Here is a 16,583-nt window from a genome sequence, read left to right as displayed (position 1 = left end):
AACGCAAGATTCAGCTCTCTGGGGATTGCACGCGCCGACAGGGAAAAGATAGATTACAGGAAAGACGTGCCAGCGTCAAACTGGTTAGTTCTTTTCCTTAATATGTTAACAGTTAGGTGCATTTAGGTGTAGGCTAGTTAGTTTAGGTGCAGGCTAGGGAGCAGAATTTAGTTTGGTGTTCTAGCGGCGAGGTGATTTCAAAGTGGAGCTGGTGTTTCTAGCGCTTATTCATATGTCATGCGATTTAAAAGAAGAAAAAAAAATAGATTTCGTGAAAGAACTTTAGTTTTTCTCTTTCCGGGTGGTCGCTTTCTGCAGTAAACAGAATTTATATGAACACGTGTTTGCACGCTGTGTTTTAGCTAGTGCCCATTTGGACCATTTTTGTGGCAGGAATAATGAAATGGTGAAAAGTCGGTCAAGCAAAGGAAGGGCTGTAGAGAATCTGAGGAATTTGTGAACCTAGAGGAAACGCCTTTTGAATCGGTAGAGGAGGCAGATGTGGAGCATTAAGTGCATGCCTGCACATGTTGACAATGTAAACGCCCCATTGGCGTCACGTGTGGATGCCCTATAAAGAGACCTAGAGGTAAAAAAAGGCAGAAAATCAATAACATCAGGAACAGCGTGCTCGAATGTAAAAAAAATGGTCGACAGTACCATTTATATGATAAATGTGAAAACTGGTCTCCAAGAAAGTAATTTAGGATATATTCTTTCCTGTAAATTAGGTGGAAATGATGTAGAGCTGCGGTTCACTTGTTTAATGCATGCGGACGATATTGTATTAATAACTGATACCCAGGTCTGGTTGATTCTTGTGGACATGAAGGAAACGCTATAGGATTCAATTTACAGGCAATTAAGTCATGTCTGATGATTTTCAACGATTCCATAAAACAGATGACAACAGTGCAAGGCCATTAAATACCCAGACTTGCAGAACATAAATATCTTGGCGTACGGCTGAACGAAGGACACATATACATGGAAAAGCACGAACAGACGGTTAGGGCGAAAAGGGGAAGAGGTGCCGCAATAATGAAACATAGGTAATTAAGGGGGCACGACAGATTTGGCGTACTGAGAGCTATTTGGTAAGAAATATGATATGGTGCCGTGGCTAACTTTCGGGAATGCGGTTTTGTGCGTAAAGCCAGAAGTTCAGTCGAGACTAGAAATAAATCAGAGAACTGTTGCAAGACTGGCACTAGGAATGGGGCAGTAGAGGGGGACATGGGCTGAGCATCATTAGAAGCACAGGAAGCTTAGAGTGGTGAACGCCTGAGGGAACTGGACGACAACAGGTGGGCAGCTAAGGTGTTTAAATGCTTATGCATAAACAGCATTCACTCACAGCGGCGGAAAAGGTGAAGTAAACTAAGTAGTTGGTATGCAGGGAACAAGGACGAAGAAATAAAGAGCTTTAAGCGACGGGTAAAAAAAGCAGAAGGTAAACAACTGGAATAACGCCATGGAAAAGAAGCAGACTGTACAGAAAGTAAACAACTGCAACAATTCCATGGTAAAGAAGGAGACTACGTCTACAGGGTGTTTTACCTACGACTTAACGAAAATCTCAAAATGAAGCTTTCTGAGTTAAAAGAGTGTTTCTTTTCGGCATAGCATTGTCAGTAGTGAAGTACTTCACAGTACAGCTAAAGCGCGCTAACTAGCAGGCTTGTTAACTAATATTGAATACTTAACTTTTTAACTATTACTGATAGGTTCCTTAATTATTGGCAGGAGTGTAGCCCCCTGTAACTAATAGCGATGTCTTTTTTTTAGAATTTCGAAAACGCAGTTACCCTCAGCGCTGTGGCCCAACAACTTTTGGCTATTCCAACGAGTTACGTGCACTGGAGAGTCTGCTTTGCCTGCAAGCTTTTCGAAAGCGCGTGTATTTTGGTGCGATGCAGGCAAAGTTGTTGGGCCGTAGCGCTGAGGGTAACCGCGTTTTCAAAATTCTAAAAACTGATATGAATACTACTTACGGTGGGCTATACTCCGTCAATAATTAAGGAGCCTAACATTAAGAGTTAGAATGTTAAGTGCTCAACATCAGTTAACAAGCCTACTAGTCAGGACGCCCTGGCTGTTTTCTGATGTACTTCACTACTGAAATGCAATGCCGGAAAAAACGCTTTTCTAATTCAAAAGGCCATTTTTAGAAATTGTGTAAAGCCTGCATTTAGCCTGTAATTTTGTAAACACATTGTATATAAATATTGTAAAAAGCAGGTCAGGAAGGAATTGTTCTATGATAACTCAAGAGGTAGTGCCCTACTCTTTGAAGCCTGATCAGGGTGCCTTCGAACGCGCAGGTACAAAAAGAAATTTAACAAAGAAGATGATATATGGGCAGTATGTGGTAAATCCGTAGAAACAATGAACATCTTATACTACAAAGCGGCGGTACCAATCCGGATGTCGATACAGGCACAGTCACTCTCCCTGAGGCCCTATTGTTTAGTGGTAACAATGGTCATAGGCATGAATTTACGGTTGAAGTTAGCAACGAAGGATTGGAGGATTGGTGGCTCATAAGCAGAGAGATGTCATAAGGTTAGAAGTGCAGGCTTAAAAATTGTAATTAAAGAAAGCGGCGAATTTATAGACCATTAACACCGTTAAAGAAATATAAGGGAAAAAAGCCGAGCATGGTGGTAACTGCCGCCTCCCAGTTTCAAAGCGGACGCTCCCGTCCGTCGGTCCACCCATCCATCCATCCATCCATCCATCCATCCATCCATCCATCCATCCATCCATCCATCCATCCATCCATCCATCCATCCATCCGTCCATCCGTCCATCCGTCCATCCGTCCATCCGTCCATCCGTCCATCCATCCGTCCGTCTGTCCGTCCGTCCGTCCGTCCGTCCATCCATCCATCCATCCATCCATCCGCCAGCCTACCTGGCTGCTTTCGTTCTCTAGCTGCGTCGGGAACATTAAAGAAAAATATAGCACAAGGTGGGTTGAAGAAAAGTCGCCGAGCCTTAATGGAGAATTGCCTGCCTGCCTACCTAAGTACCACCTACCTACCTACCTACCTACCTACCTACCTACCTACCTACCTACCTACCTACTCACCTAACTACTCACCCACCTATTCACCTAGCCATCTACCCACCCACCTACCGACCAACCAACCTACCTACCTAATGTTGGGACTGGGGCATCCCACCGCTGCCACCACTGTTGGGACTGGGTGTCCGAGCCAGGAAACGGTCGAGGCGACGGTGAGTAAAATGACTTTTATGTACAGTATGTACAAGGGCTTTTACATGATACAAAGGCCAAGAGCACCACGGGCTAGCACAAAGAAGGGCGGCCCCGGCGGCGAGCGTAGCTCCGGCGTGATGGCTCTTCTGCTGCCCGTCTGCTGCGCGGGCTCAGCGCGGCTCCGTTTTTAAAGCCACCGCTGTCGGTTGCGGCAGCCAGCAGTTCAAATCCTCCAATCAGGTCACGGCACTGGCCACTGTTCAAATTAGACCAATGGTCGAGAGGCGACGGCCGGCGACGCGGCGGAGGAGAGGAGGGGAGGAGGAAGGGTCCGTGTCGGCGCCGGCGTGGCGGGATGAGTCACGCTGCACGTCGCGACTTGTCCGAGAGAGTCTGGGCCTGCTTTGAGCGACGGCGCGGGCAGCGCTTGTTTCCAGAGAGGCCAGCCAGCGAAATGTGGGCGCCGGCACTGCAGCACCACCGCCGCCAGACAATGCGCCACGAAGACGAGCTACTTCCGCGTGGCTCGGATGCGGGGCGCGCTCGTACGCCAAGCTCCTCCAAGTTCTTGTCCGGTGTTCAGCCGCAGGTAGCTCCAGGCTCCTTTCCGTGAACAGGTCCCGCTCGTCAGGACAGGATCACTGCTCCGCCGCCTTGTCGCCCAGGTGACTGGATCAGCTTCGCTCGGTCCTTCGGAAGAGCTTGCTTCTCAGCATCGGTCGTTGATCGTTCTGCATGTTGCCAAGAACCGACCGACAAAAGGCAACACCCAACACGAGCAAGTGCCCTCCGTCACCTGTCAAAACGCCAGACTTAAGGTCATAATATCTCTGCTGGCTATATTTCTGTCCCCTTTTTGTTCCCTCTTCTACAAGAGACACATGTGGGATACAAGAACTTTAAAGTAATTAACTCAAACAAAGTGTCAAACACAGGAAACACTCGGAATGAAATGAATGCAAAATAAATTCGATCTCTTGAGATCACTCGGCCAGGAAAACACTCAGCTGAGGCCACAAATGAGGTCATAAATTTTTCCCCGATTTACGAGCGAAGTTAACAGCTGTTCGCGAAGAGAGAAAATGTAGGTCACGAGGAGGCGAAGGCAGCCTAGCTTAGAACACACGGCTTAGTGCGTCTACGCCAGCGTTTAACTCGGTTAAACGACACCCGCTGCCGCGGAAGCTAATAACTCTTTCGCTGTAGCTGCGCTTTTCTCTCTCTCTCTACTACCGTGATAGCTAATATATTTGCCTCTTTCGCGGTATACGCGCTTTTCTCTCTCTACTTGTCTTTCCAGTGTCTAGGGGAGGTACAGTACAGGAGCGATTCGCTTTCACTCACTTGCGACTTGTCCCTTTCTTCGCGCTTCGCGCGCCAGTTGCGGCGTTCAGTTGCAAGTGCGCAACGCTTCCGATGGGACCGTTCTTTCTTTCTCTTTGTTCGTGGTGGCAAGTGAGACCTCCCACGAGTCTTAACTTTCTCGCGCACCCGTTTGCCTTTCCCCTCGATGTGCGGTTCGCCTCTACACGGCCTTTTGATTTCACGCCTACCGAATAGAGTTATCCGGACACGCGGCTTTCCATCGCGATAAGTGTGCTTGGCCGAGCGCTTAGACGGTTTCTTGCCAATTTTCTTGCTCCTGTCATTGCGGCCTCGTACAATCTTTCGCTCTTTGAGCCGTACTCGCGTTTTCCTTGCGCGCGCGTGCCGCTTTCTGTGGGAGCGCGGTTTCTCCCGTGACTGCAGCGGAAAGATAGAGCCCGCATGAGAGCACGTGCCTTTGCGCGTCTTGCTCTCTCTGTGCTCGCGGCAAGATTCACCCCTGCCTCGCTCCATTATTTTGAACTTCTGGAGCAGCGCTCTCTTGTATCTCGGTTTCATCCCTTGATACTCTTTCTCGCGTGAATGCTTGTATGATTTCTTTTTGCAGTTTATATTACTGCCAAGATCTATGTGCCTCGACCCACTTATGCGCTTCGCTTTGCGCGATAGTGATGCCTCGCACATATCTCTAGCTCTGGTTCTGACGTTAGTTTCAGGGCTAACCACGTGACCGACTTTACTAGAGTCATTTTGCCGGCGACGTTGGCGCTTCCGATGGTGGCAACCGGTCTCCGCGCGCTTGCCCTTTCTCTCTTTTCGGCAGCGCCCGTCTTTCTTATGCCTGCCTTTCATCTCTTGGCGGCACCACTCTTTCTTTTGCCTGCCTTTCACTGTCTTTCAGTGACATCTCTCTCTCTTGAGCTTGCCTTTACTGTCCCTTCGGCGGCATCACTGCTTGTCTATCACCTTGTGGTGATAGGTCTCTTTTCGGAACTGGCTGTTACTTCCCTTCCGGTTGCAGCTTTCTTTCTGATGCTTGCCTTTCATTTTTCGATGGCAATACTGTTTCTCTAGTTTGGCTATCACCTTGTGGCGATAGCTCACATTCCTGAACTGGCGGTTCCTTTTCTTCCGGTTGTAGCTTTCTATCGTGAGCTTTCCTTTCATTTTCGCCTGCGGAAGCACATTCTGCTTCCGTCGCCTAGGTTTCTGCTCTCTGACAACATCACTTTGATTGTCAGCCAATTCACCTGCGCTACCTGGCTCACGTCTATCTATGGCGCCTTTACTAGCCTCCTCCAAACTGCGTTCTTCCTTGTCAGCCTCTACGAGTGCGCATTCGTCCTCATCTTTCTCGGACGAGCTGACGTCTACCGCCCCTATGTCGTCTGGAACGTTCTGTTCTACACTGTCGTCGAGCACCTTAGTTTCTTCAGGCGCAGAAGAACCAGTGCTTTTTACTGACATTACTGCTGACACGCAGCTCTCGTCATGCTCCTGACGCGTTTCAGCGAATTTCGGTTGAGGGTCGGCTGTGAATTCAGTCGCGATGTTCCCGCTACTGCAGCTGCTTTCTGGAATGTCGCAAAGCTGAGAGCAGTGCGAAAGCACGGGACTCGTTTCGCATCGCACGCTGCAAACACTAGCGCACAACTTAGCGTCCGCAAACTCTCCATGCGCCTGCTTCCGTTGATCGGAAGTCTCAGGTTTCTGCATTTCTGTTGAATGCGATGCACAACGCGGTGTGTCATCCTCATTTACTTCGCTAGCGTTGGCACTGGCGCTTTCATTAAGGTCCAGACGGACATCCTCTCTGCCCTGTTCGGCAACTTTTCCTGCTTTCGACACGCTAGGAGATCCGCTTTTCGGTAACTCCGCCACAATCTGAAGGGGCGAGACCTCTGTAAGTGCATCGTCCGGCGCTGTGACTACCTTCTCCGATGGTATAGAGGCTTTCTCAGTTGGCGAATGCGGGGCAATTCCCACTGTTACAGCAGCAGTTACATCTGCCACGTACGGACTACCTTCCTCTGTGCGGCACTGGCAGGGCTGCTCTACAGCGAAGCGACGCACTCTACCTGTGTCACGATCATCCGACCCTTCAGCATTTTCGAGCCACTCTAAAATGTCCGCTTTAAACTGGTAGGGAAAATCGTTAAACGATGGGGTGCTATTCTCTCGCAGGTACCTTTGGCGAAGGTCCAGCGGTGACACGTTATATCTCGTCAGTAAGAAGCTTTTCAGCTCATCGTAGTCCACTAAGCCGCCATCCAGCAGGCGCTTGACAACGTCATACGCTTCGCTGGAAAGCAGGGCTACCAACTTCTGTGCCCAACCATTACGCTCAACGCGCTTTCTCTCGCAGACGCGCTCGAACTCCGCCAAATATTTCGCCATATCTTCGGCGATCACGAAGGGCTGCGGCCTGTCTCAGCTGCTGACCGTTAGTCTCATGCAGAGCGGACAATGTTTTATATCTCTCGAAATCGATCTGATGCGCTTCAAGCTCCAGGTCCATCAGTTTCTTAGCGCGAGCACGCCGTTTTATCTCAAGCTGCCTCCGTTTTTCTGCCTCTTCGCGCTCAAGCTGCTTCTGTTTTTCAGCCTCTTCATGCTCACGGCGTTCTGTGATATCTTCCCAGGCCTCATTGGCTTCCTCAGCCGTTACTTCCTCTGCCCGCATGATCTCAAGAATCGCATGCTTTCGTTTTGCAGGGCCCAAATCAACGCCCAACTCTTCACAAATTTCGATGAGTTCCTTCACTTTGAAGTTCTCCATCGCGCACAATAGCCTCGTGTAGTTTGCCCTTTTCTTAGAATTCCATTGCCGCTCACTACTATAGCGCTACTAGCATGACACGCGCAAGTAATTCTTTCCAAAACGCCTCGTTTACTCCCTCTGCACAAGCTTTCGTTTCAAAGCGCTGCGACTTGGCTCGAAACAGCAAAGCTCTCTCCAGTGCAACACACAGCCCTACTCTAAACTACAATCACGTGTGCTAGAGCAGTCTGGCGAATTGAGGGGAAAACATCAGGCACTCACCGCGCCGAGGTAGCTGACGCCGGTAGATCCCACCGCTGCCACCACTGTTGGGACTGGGGCATCCCACCGCTCCACCACTGTTGGGACAGGGTGTCCGAGCCAGGAAACGGTCGAGGCGACGGTGAGTAAAATGCCTTTTATGTACAGTATGTACAAGGGCTTTTACATGATACAAGGGCCAAGAGCACCACGGGCTAGCACAAAGAAGGGCGGCCCCGGCGGCGAGCGTAGCTCCGGCGTGATGGCTCTTCTGCTGCCCGTCTGCTGCGCGGGCTCAGCGCGGCTCCGTTTTTAAAGCCACCGCTGTCGGTTGCGGCAGCCAGCAGTTCAAATCCTCCAATCAGGTCACGGCACTGGCCACCGTTCAAATTAGACCAATGGTCGAGAGGCGACGGCCGGCGACGCGGCGGAGGAGAGGAGGGGAGGAGGAAGGGTCCGTGTCGGCGCCGGCGTGGCGGGATGAGTCACGCTGCACGTCGCGACATGTCCAAGAGAGTCTGGGCCTGCTTTGAGCGACGGCGGGCGCGCAGCGCTTGTTTCCAGAGAGGCCAGCCAGCGAAATGCGGGCGCCGGCACTACACTACCTAGCTGTGTCGGAAATATTAAAAAAATCTAGAACACTTTCTTATGCACTTTACCTCCGTTGTAATGTTCTGAAAGGTGGATGGGTTAAAGAAAAGTCGCCGAACCTGCCTGCAGAATTGCCTGTCTGTCTGCCTACCTACCTTTCTTCCTACTCGCCTACCTACCTACCCACTCACCCACCTATAGCCACCTACCGACCAACCTACCTACCTACATACCTACCCACTTACCTACCTACCCATCCACCCACCCGCCCACCACCTACCTTACCGGCCTACCTACCTACCTTCGTTCTCTAGCTGTGTCGGGAACATTAAATAAAGAAAAAATCTAGCACACTTTCTTGTGCGCTTACCTCCGTTGTAATGTTCTGAAAGGGGATGGGTTCACGAAAAGTCGCCGGAGCTGAAAGGCAATTGCCTGCGAGCAGCCGATACGTGCATGTTGCGTTTGTCCCCGCTTCTCCACAGCACTTACCGGATTCACGCTGCATGACACGCTGCGAGGCGGGTCTGCTTTCTTCGCCGGGAACTCCTTCGAACGGAGGGGGCGTGTACTCGGACACCCGTTAAGTCCACTCGCGTTCCGCGACGTCGGACTCGGTCGACTCTTGCTCCCACGGCCGATTGCGATGCTCGCTGCCTTGCAGTAAATCGCTGGCTGACTTGCCCAGCGTGGTTGCTCCGCGGCAGTAATCAGCAGTATTCGCAGTCTCGCAGTCTTGAGTTTGCCAGTGTTCTGTACGAACGGGCGGTCTCTCACGTGTGGCGCCTTCAGCTTGCGTCAGGATAAGTGGCTGCCTTTTTCCTTTGCTCTTCTTCGTCCTCGTGCGCTGCTTGCAGTAGTTGTTGTTGCTGACCAGGCATTGAATGGAACGTAAAATACATAGCACAGCCTTTCAGTATCTCCCGACATAGCTCTATATCAGCGCTCATACGATTAATAAACGCTTTTGCACATCACGCGAACTCTCAGTTTTTATAATGGCCTGAACTGCAAAGGGGGTTTGGTAGTTTGCTGTTAGCTACGAAGATACAAGCGTGAGCGCAAAATGGTAAGGCGCGCCTAGGAAAACAGAGGCATCATAAGAACAAACAGAAATTATTTCTCAGCACATCTCTCCGGTTCAGCGATGAAAGAAGTATATTGGCGTTTCGCCTTTTTTACAATACATTTCCTGCCATCGGAGTGCCTATAAAATCCGCACAGAACCATGCCAGGTGTATGGCTAATGAGAAATGTTGCTTTTTAAGTCTAACGTGCAGGAAAAGCTTACATATGGTATATAAAAAACTTCTCTGAGAACAGCCAACATACGTAGAGGTTGTCACGGCTGTACTTTGGCAAGACTGCTGCTCAAATATAGAGGATATGATTCCAGTGTAAGGAGCCTTCTTTTTATCTTTACGCTATTTCCTTGTTTTGTATGATGCTTTACAGTCTGTTGTGGCCGCTTCTTTTGCGCCGAGCACCCACTGCGAGTAATGACAGCGTCGCTACGCTGGCTGCACACTGCTCCTGGACCGACGTCGGCGCGCGCCGGTGGCGTTCGCTCCCAGCGCATCGCAAGATTTTTCGCCACGGGAAGGAAGAAGAAGAGCGCTGCGAACGGCAGCTTAATCCCCCACGTGGGTATGTGCCATTAAAAAGAGGTGAAGAAGAAGACGGCAGCTTCTCTTGATCGAGCTCCTGTTTTTTCAGAATATTTTGTGCTTCTGTGGCTTTCAAGGCGACCTCTCCGTCCCAGCCGATGGCGGATGACCCGCCGCCTCTGCTGCCTTCTGTGGTTAACAGTGCGGACCGCACCTGGATGCAGTGGGGATCTACTCTCAGAGCTCCCGGGGTCATCTGGCCTATCCGACTCGGATGACATGGAGTTCGACGATGGCTACACTGAGATTGTGAGTAGACGCCTCAAAAAGGAAGCTCTCTGAAACCCCGACAGAGTGTGGGGCCAGTGTGCGTACGAAGCGGGCTAACAAGTCCAATGTGAGCACGAAGAAGCCTAACCAGCTCAGTGTGAGCGCGAAAAAAGTTAACGCGGCCAATTTAAGTTAGCAATTTCTTACACGATTTTGTAGATGCCTGTCGAGGACAGCTTTGCAAGCATTGTGTGGTGTATGGCAGAGAAATCCTGGGGTCCCTCTGAGCGATCTTTACTTCACGTCTAGTAGTCGGTCTTCTCAGATACAGTGCACCCGTTCTATCGGGGATCAGACTGTCAGGCAGGCGTGCGCTTGAAAGCGCGCAGGCTCATGTTTTAAGAGTATGATTGGGTTTGCCACGCAAAGCTTCTACATGAGGTACATTTTACGAGGCCCCCGCCTGCCCTGCACGAATTTATTTTCGACAGTAGCCTCTTCATGTGCAATTGCGACATCTGACCAGGCATCGTCATCGCCCCCTGACCAGCGCCCAAACTCAGCACTTTTCAAAGCCATCTGAATGCAGTGCAGTGCGGTGCCTTCGAACTACATGCCACACCAGATTGCGGAGGTGCCACTTTGTGCAGTACCGAAACCATATATACGCACAACCCTTCCAGCGATAACAAAGAAGACGCACATCCCAACAGTCGGTCTGACACAGCTGGCACTGTCATACATTGCATCTTTGTATGGTGATTCCCAGCATGTTTTTTGTGGACGGAACCGTGACGATCACCTGTTCAGCTGCAGCCCTGATAGTGCCAGGAAATGCCTTATGTCACCGTTTCAGGCTAATGCATAAACCGTCATCTACGGCAATCGAATTGGCAGCCATACGAGAGGCCGTCCGTTATATTGGTCACCAGTTAGCGCACCAATGGTCTATATTCTGCGACTCGAGATCGGGATTGCAGGTCATGACAACTTATGTTAACCTAGGACATGCGAGCAGCTGGTTCAACAGATTGTGCTTTTGTTAGACGAGTCTTTTCACCGCGGCCATATCATAAAGCTTCAGAGGATACCAAGCCATTGGCTTGCTGATGCCGAGGCTCGGCTGGCACATGATGATGGTGCTTTCATTGAAATAGTTTTTTCCAGATCTGACATTGGAGCCTTGATGACTCTTTTAAAGCAAGCCGCAATGCAGTTGCACTAGAACGATTCGATCCATCGATAGGACCGCATCTCTAAGCTTGACGCCTGCTCACGATTTCACCTACCATCTAGGGTAATGCGACGTCATGGGACTTCATTCTATCGGTTACGGCTTGGCGTTGCCTACACCAAACACTACCTTCACAAGATCGGAATCGAAACTAATCCAAATTGCGTACAGTGCTACACTCCAGAGACTACTGGACACCTTCATTGCGAGTGCTCGAACACTGATGAGAGGAGAACATTGGAAGCGACCGTGAAACAACTGGACTCTCGCCCTCTCTCTGAAGAAACTCTTCTACTTGCCAGGGCGAAACGTTCTGATTGGTGGTGTGTGACAAAGGTCGTGCTCAAGTTATTGCGTGAAACAGGCTTGGGTACCCGTCTGGGACCTCCTGTGCACTACCTACATGGTTTACACAGTTTACATGGTTTGCATTTGGGTTTTCAAGGAGCCCCTACCCCAGTATGTGCTAATGACATGTGTCGGTGTGTGTGTTGAAGACACGAGATTTACGTGCGTCTACTCACCGCGATGCGAGTGGCAGCCAGTGTGTGTGTGCGTGTGTGTGTGCGTGCGTGTGCGTGCGTGCGTGCGTGTGTGTGTGTGCGTGTGTGTGTGTGTGTGTGTGTGTGTGTGCGTGTGCGTGTGTGTGTGTGTGTGTGTGTGTGTGTGTGTGTGTGTGTGTGTGTGTGTGTGTGTGTGTGTGTGTGTGTGTGTGTGTAGACATCACCCATGAAACTCATTCTATTACGCCATCATCAACCTTCATTCGCACTTTCCCTTTCCTCCCCTTCGTTTTCCCCTGTGTGGAGTAGCAGGTCAGGGCCATGTTACCACTGGCCGATCTCTCCACCTTTTCCTCTCATTAAAATTCCTTTCTTTGTCACTTTCGAAATTCCTTTCGAATTCCTTTTGCTCTTACTTTCGAAAGATTTAAATGCTGACTATGCAAAATGAGCCGCACACCAACGCGAAGCAAACACCTTGGGCTGCATATTTCCGCCAAAGGCCATGGCGCAGCCTACATATGTTGCTTGCGAGGCTGTGTATACCGGTGATGATATGCGAAGGTCCCCCTGTCCTTTGTCAGGGCTGCATAGAAGTAATTGAGGACGCTTGCACGGTCAGATTGTGACCTTGGCCGGACAGCTGGCGATGTGGTGGTGACCAACTTGGGAATCAGTAGTTTGGTCGAATGAAGCTGCAGAGAAGACGGTGCGGGTGTCATTCCCAACCGAGCACAACACCATCCGCTTGATGATACGTTCGTGCGACAAGTTTTCTTGGAAAGAGCGAGCATGCCGCTTTACTAAGGCAGATTTTCGACCACCGTGACGCACTTCCCTGCGAAAAGGAAGAGGTTTTCTGTCCATAATGACTAAAGCTCGTTCCCATGGGCGAGCGCGGCGTAGTAGTGGCGGCAGGCCATCGGGATCATGACCTAGGCGACGGAGTGTGTTTCGGCCGGGCTGTGCAGATTGAAGCCTGGTTTCTTGCGTGAGCCAGTCTGTTTCCGTTAGCTCCGAGAAGTTACTGATGAGGCTACGGCTCTTCAGTGCCTCGAAACGAGTGAAGCGAGGCAGGCCCGTGACAAGACGTCGTGCTTTGCGGAGCGGTCATTCAGTTGTTGCGTCCGAACCCCGTATCTGGGGAGAGCATTCTTTCGATTATTGTGTCCAAATCATACCTCGGCAGCATGAGAGGTGGCTCAATCACACTTACACTCATGGCCACTCCCACTCACATCCACTCACTCACACTTACACTGACGACCATTCGCACTCACAACCACTCCCTCACAGTCATGACCACTCGCACTCACAACCACTCCCTCACACTAATGTCTATTCGCTCTCAAAACCACTCAGTCTCACTCATGTCCACTCACAGTCATGTTGGCTCACACAACCATTCACTCACCCTCATGTCCACGCACTCATTCACGTTCACACACTCTTCCTTTGTTTGCTGACAAAGGAGGGGATGAGAGACTTGCTGCCGCGGCGACTGCCCTCATGGCTCCCCAAGCATAGCGTAAATTGCAAACATGTGGTGATGAGCCGCCCAGGTTTTTTCCAGGTGTTTGGCCAATTTTCACAATTTCGATGTTCGAAGAAAGCGGTCACTCATCAGGCATATTCCATGCACCGAATGCTGCGCACGTGTGCTCCCGCGATTGCTGCTGAGACGATGAGTGCCTGTTAAGCGTCAACTAAGATGCTTAGAAAACTTTTTGAATGGTGTCCATAGGCGTGCGCAGAGTTTTCCATGAGAATGAGCCAAGTTTTAGCCAAGTTTCACGCAGTGCCCCTCACCCCAACCCCATACTCCTCCCACCAAGGCCCCTACGTCCAAAACGGAGCGCAAAGATGAGGAATGATTATAAGACATTTATTTCCATGTGATGGAATTGCAAAGTATACAAGATATTATTCAAGAGTAGCTTTGATTTTAATCTCTAAAGCTGGAACCGCTTGGCGCGATTTCGGGCGCGATTGCCGCGCGGTTGATGGAACGCGCGCGTCATTCTGACGCTTGCCCAACTAAATCCATCACGAAATTGCGCCGCCAAGTGGTTCTAAGCGAAGTAGTCAAGTACGAACACATTGGCGGCAAAACGCTCGCGGCACTTCGCCGGCGGCAAGCGCTTGCCGCGAAATCTGCAGCGACAGCGGTTTGATCTGCCGCGCAGCGAATGGGTCGAGGAGCCATTTTCGGCGGCTTGCCGCGTTAAAGTGAGCTAGAAGGGGGTAGTGGGCTCACTCCTTAGCCGCCGCCATGCAATGCGGTGACGCCGTCTATGTCAAGAGATTGTACTTCTCCGCGCCCCCGCGAGGCGGCACCACCGCCGCCTTCACTGTAGGAGCGTGCGCTGACGCGCGTTTGAGCCGCTGCAGCCGCTGCTGTATGCCTTCGCGTCTTGCGCGTTGCCATAATCAGTACACCAGCCTATCTTACGCAGAAAGTTGGATACAAATACTGGATGACGTCAAGAACCAGTCAGGACCCCCTTGAAAACCTATTTGATATTATCCGGCAGTCATCACGTAGCAGGGACGGCCCCTTTCCCAACACAGTTTTTGATAATGTCTTTCATTCAATGGTCTTGTCAAGACAGTAAGCCAGGGGAACTGTGACCAGGGCGAGCTAGCCGCATTGCTAGATATACAGACTTGTCCTGACACGCTGTCACATCAAGAAAGCACAGACATCTGCTGACCGCAGCCAGCATATATATCTAAAGAAGTGATTCTAGGCTGATATTCTACATTCCGCGTGCCGCGGAGCGGGGAGACCAATGACGGGCGCCCGGCGTTATCACGTGGGGAGCGTCTGTGTCGCCACCTCTTGGCTCCTACTAAAGTTACATGCCAGCGGCGGCGGCGATGCCGCACGCGCTCCTGCAGAATCACGGACATCGACCGGTTTGGCATGAAGGGAGCTTTGCGCGGCGGCGCTTTCCCGCGTATTCCTTGCCGCCGGTGTGGCCGGTGTGGCCTAGCGTTTTGCCGCAACAGAGAAGGGGACGATACAGAGAAGGGGAGCGAGCTAATCCCAGGAAATGAGATCACAGCACGATCCGGAAGTTAGGAGGGAGGGGCAGAGTACACTAGTGCTTATCGCTGGTGACTCAAACATGAGGCGGTGCAAAAGGGCTATACGAGGTCTGTGAGAAAAGTATCCGACCTTTGGCTGAAGAAAAAATAACTGGCATAACTGGAGCGTTGAAAACCTGATCATCTTCAAATTAGCCTCCTTGGGACTCCTCACACTTCTCCCAGCGGTGCCGCCACTGTTGGAAGTATTCCGAAAAGGGCTCTTTCGGAATGGAGTTTAGCTGAGCCGTCGTTGCAGCCATAATGTCATCTCTTGTCAGAAATCGAGCTCCTTTCGATGGTCTCTTGATTTTGGGAAACAGCCAGAAGTCGCAGGGGGCCATATCAGGAGAGTAAGGGGCATGTTGAACTACAGGAGTCTGGTTTTTTGCCAAAAAAAAATTCGCTGTGGCTTAGCTTGGTTAAGCCCGGTAATTGCGAAAGCAATATCCGTACCTACGCCATGGTTCAGCTGGTTGTGTAGCTGGTGGTGGTGCTTGTGGTTAGACTTGTGGCGATGCATCTGTTATACAATTCAATCTAATCAAATGCAATCCAATCCAATATAATCTAATGTAATCTCATCTAATCTATTCTAATACAATCCAGTCCAGTCAGGCCGCCGTTCATGTGCACCGCCGTCGCACACGGACGGCGCGAGATCGCGAAGCAATGTTAAGCCGCTGGTGGTTGGCACAGCTACTGCTTTCTAGCGACGTGAGTCGAGCCTAATCTCTTCAGCGTAACGCCATGGTAACGCCACAATGGCGCTCCTAGCGGACAGCGCAGGAGCTAGGCGCCGATGGTGGCACCGCCGCGGCTTGCGACGGCGCAAGTCGGTCGCCCTTCTCGTCGGCGTGACGTCGCAACACCTGTTGCGCTCCTAGCGGAGAGCGCAGGAGTCAGGCGCCGATGGTGGCACCGCCGCGGCTTGCGACGGCGCGAGTCGGTCGCCCTTCTCTTCGGCGTGATGTCACACATGCCGTCACACAGAGGTCAACTAAAGGTCAATGGTGGCATCGCCGCGCCACGGCAAAGGCTGAAAGGGCAAGTAGTACAGCTTTCGCTTTAAAAGGCTGAATCAAGTGCGAGGAACGTGTAGGGGCATTGTCGTGATGTATACGCCAATTTCCTGTTGACCTCAGCTCCAGTCTCTTGCGCCGCACAGCATCACGTAGACTACGGAGGACATCCCTGTAGTACTCATTGGTCATTATTTGACCCTCTGGGGTGCGTACTCGCGGTGTGCCACACAGCTGGAGTCAAATAAAGCAGTGAGCATCAGTTTGACGTTGCTGGGCAATTCGCAGGCCTTCTTTGGTCTTGTTGACGTAGAATGCTTCTACTGTGACGACTGGGACTCGGTTTCCGGGTTGTCCCCGTACACCCAAGTCTTGTGACGAGTAATTATGGTGTTGATGAAGTCGGAGTCACTGTTTGTGGAATCTAGCATGTCCTTTGAGACTTCAACACGAAGCTGCTTTTGCTCCACCGTGAGCAGTTTCAGCGCGCATTTCGCCGCAACTCTCTTCATGTTGAAATATTCGGTGATAATGAAATGTGGAAAAAAAAGGTATGAGGAAAGATAAATACCACTCATTAAACTTGGCCCTGCACTTGTAGATGCGCCCGCATCAAGTGATGTTGACCGGCGTGCTCGCCAGGCTGCTGCATACGCACGTTGTTTAGCTAGCCGTTCTTCCTGTTCTTCGTC

General features: G+C 50.9%; 1 pseudogene across 1 annotated transcript in view; it reads left to right on the top strand.

Moving 5' to 3' along the window:
- Positions 1-9,914: 9,914 nt before the first annotated feature.
- Positions 9,915-16,583, top strand: part of LOC149355494 (uncharacterized) — a 75,319-nt pseudogene continuing 68,650 nt past the window's right edge. Inside the window, exon 1 of the transcript XR_016289353.1 lies at positions 9,915-10,081. The product of XR_016289353.1 is annotated as an uncharacterized LOC149355494 (transcript). The remainder of the gene's footprint in view (positions 10,082-16,583) is intronic.

This window comes from Amblyomma mixtum, chromosome 3, assembly GCF_055824585.1.
Source record: "Amblyomma mixtum isolate Tamu chromosome 3, ASM5582458v1, whole genome shotgun sequence".
NCBI classification, from domain to species: Eukaryota; Metazoa; Arthropoda; class Arachnida; order Ixodida; family Ixodidae; genus Amblyomma; species Amblyomma mixtum.
The sequence above is the reverse complement of the archived record's forward strand: the minus strand, read 5'-3'. Positions and strand labels throughout refer to the sequence as shown.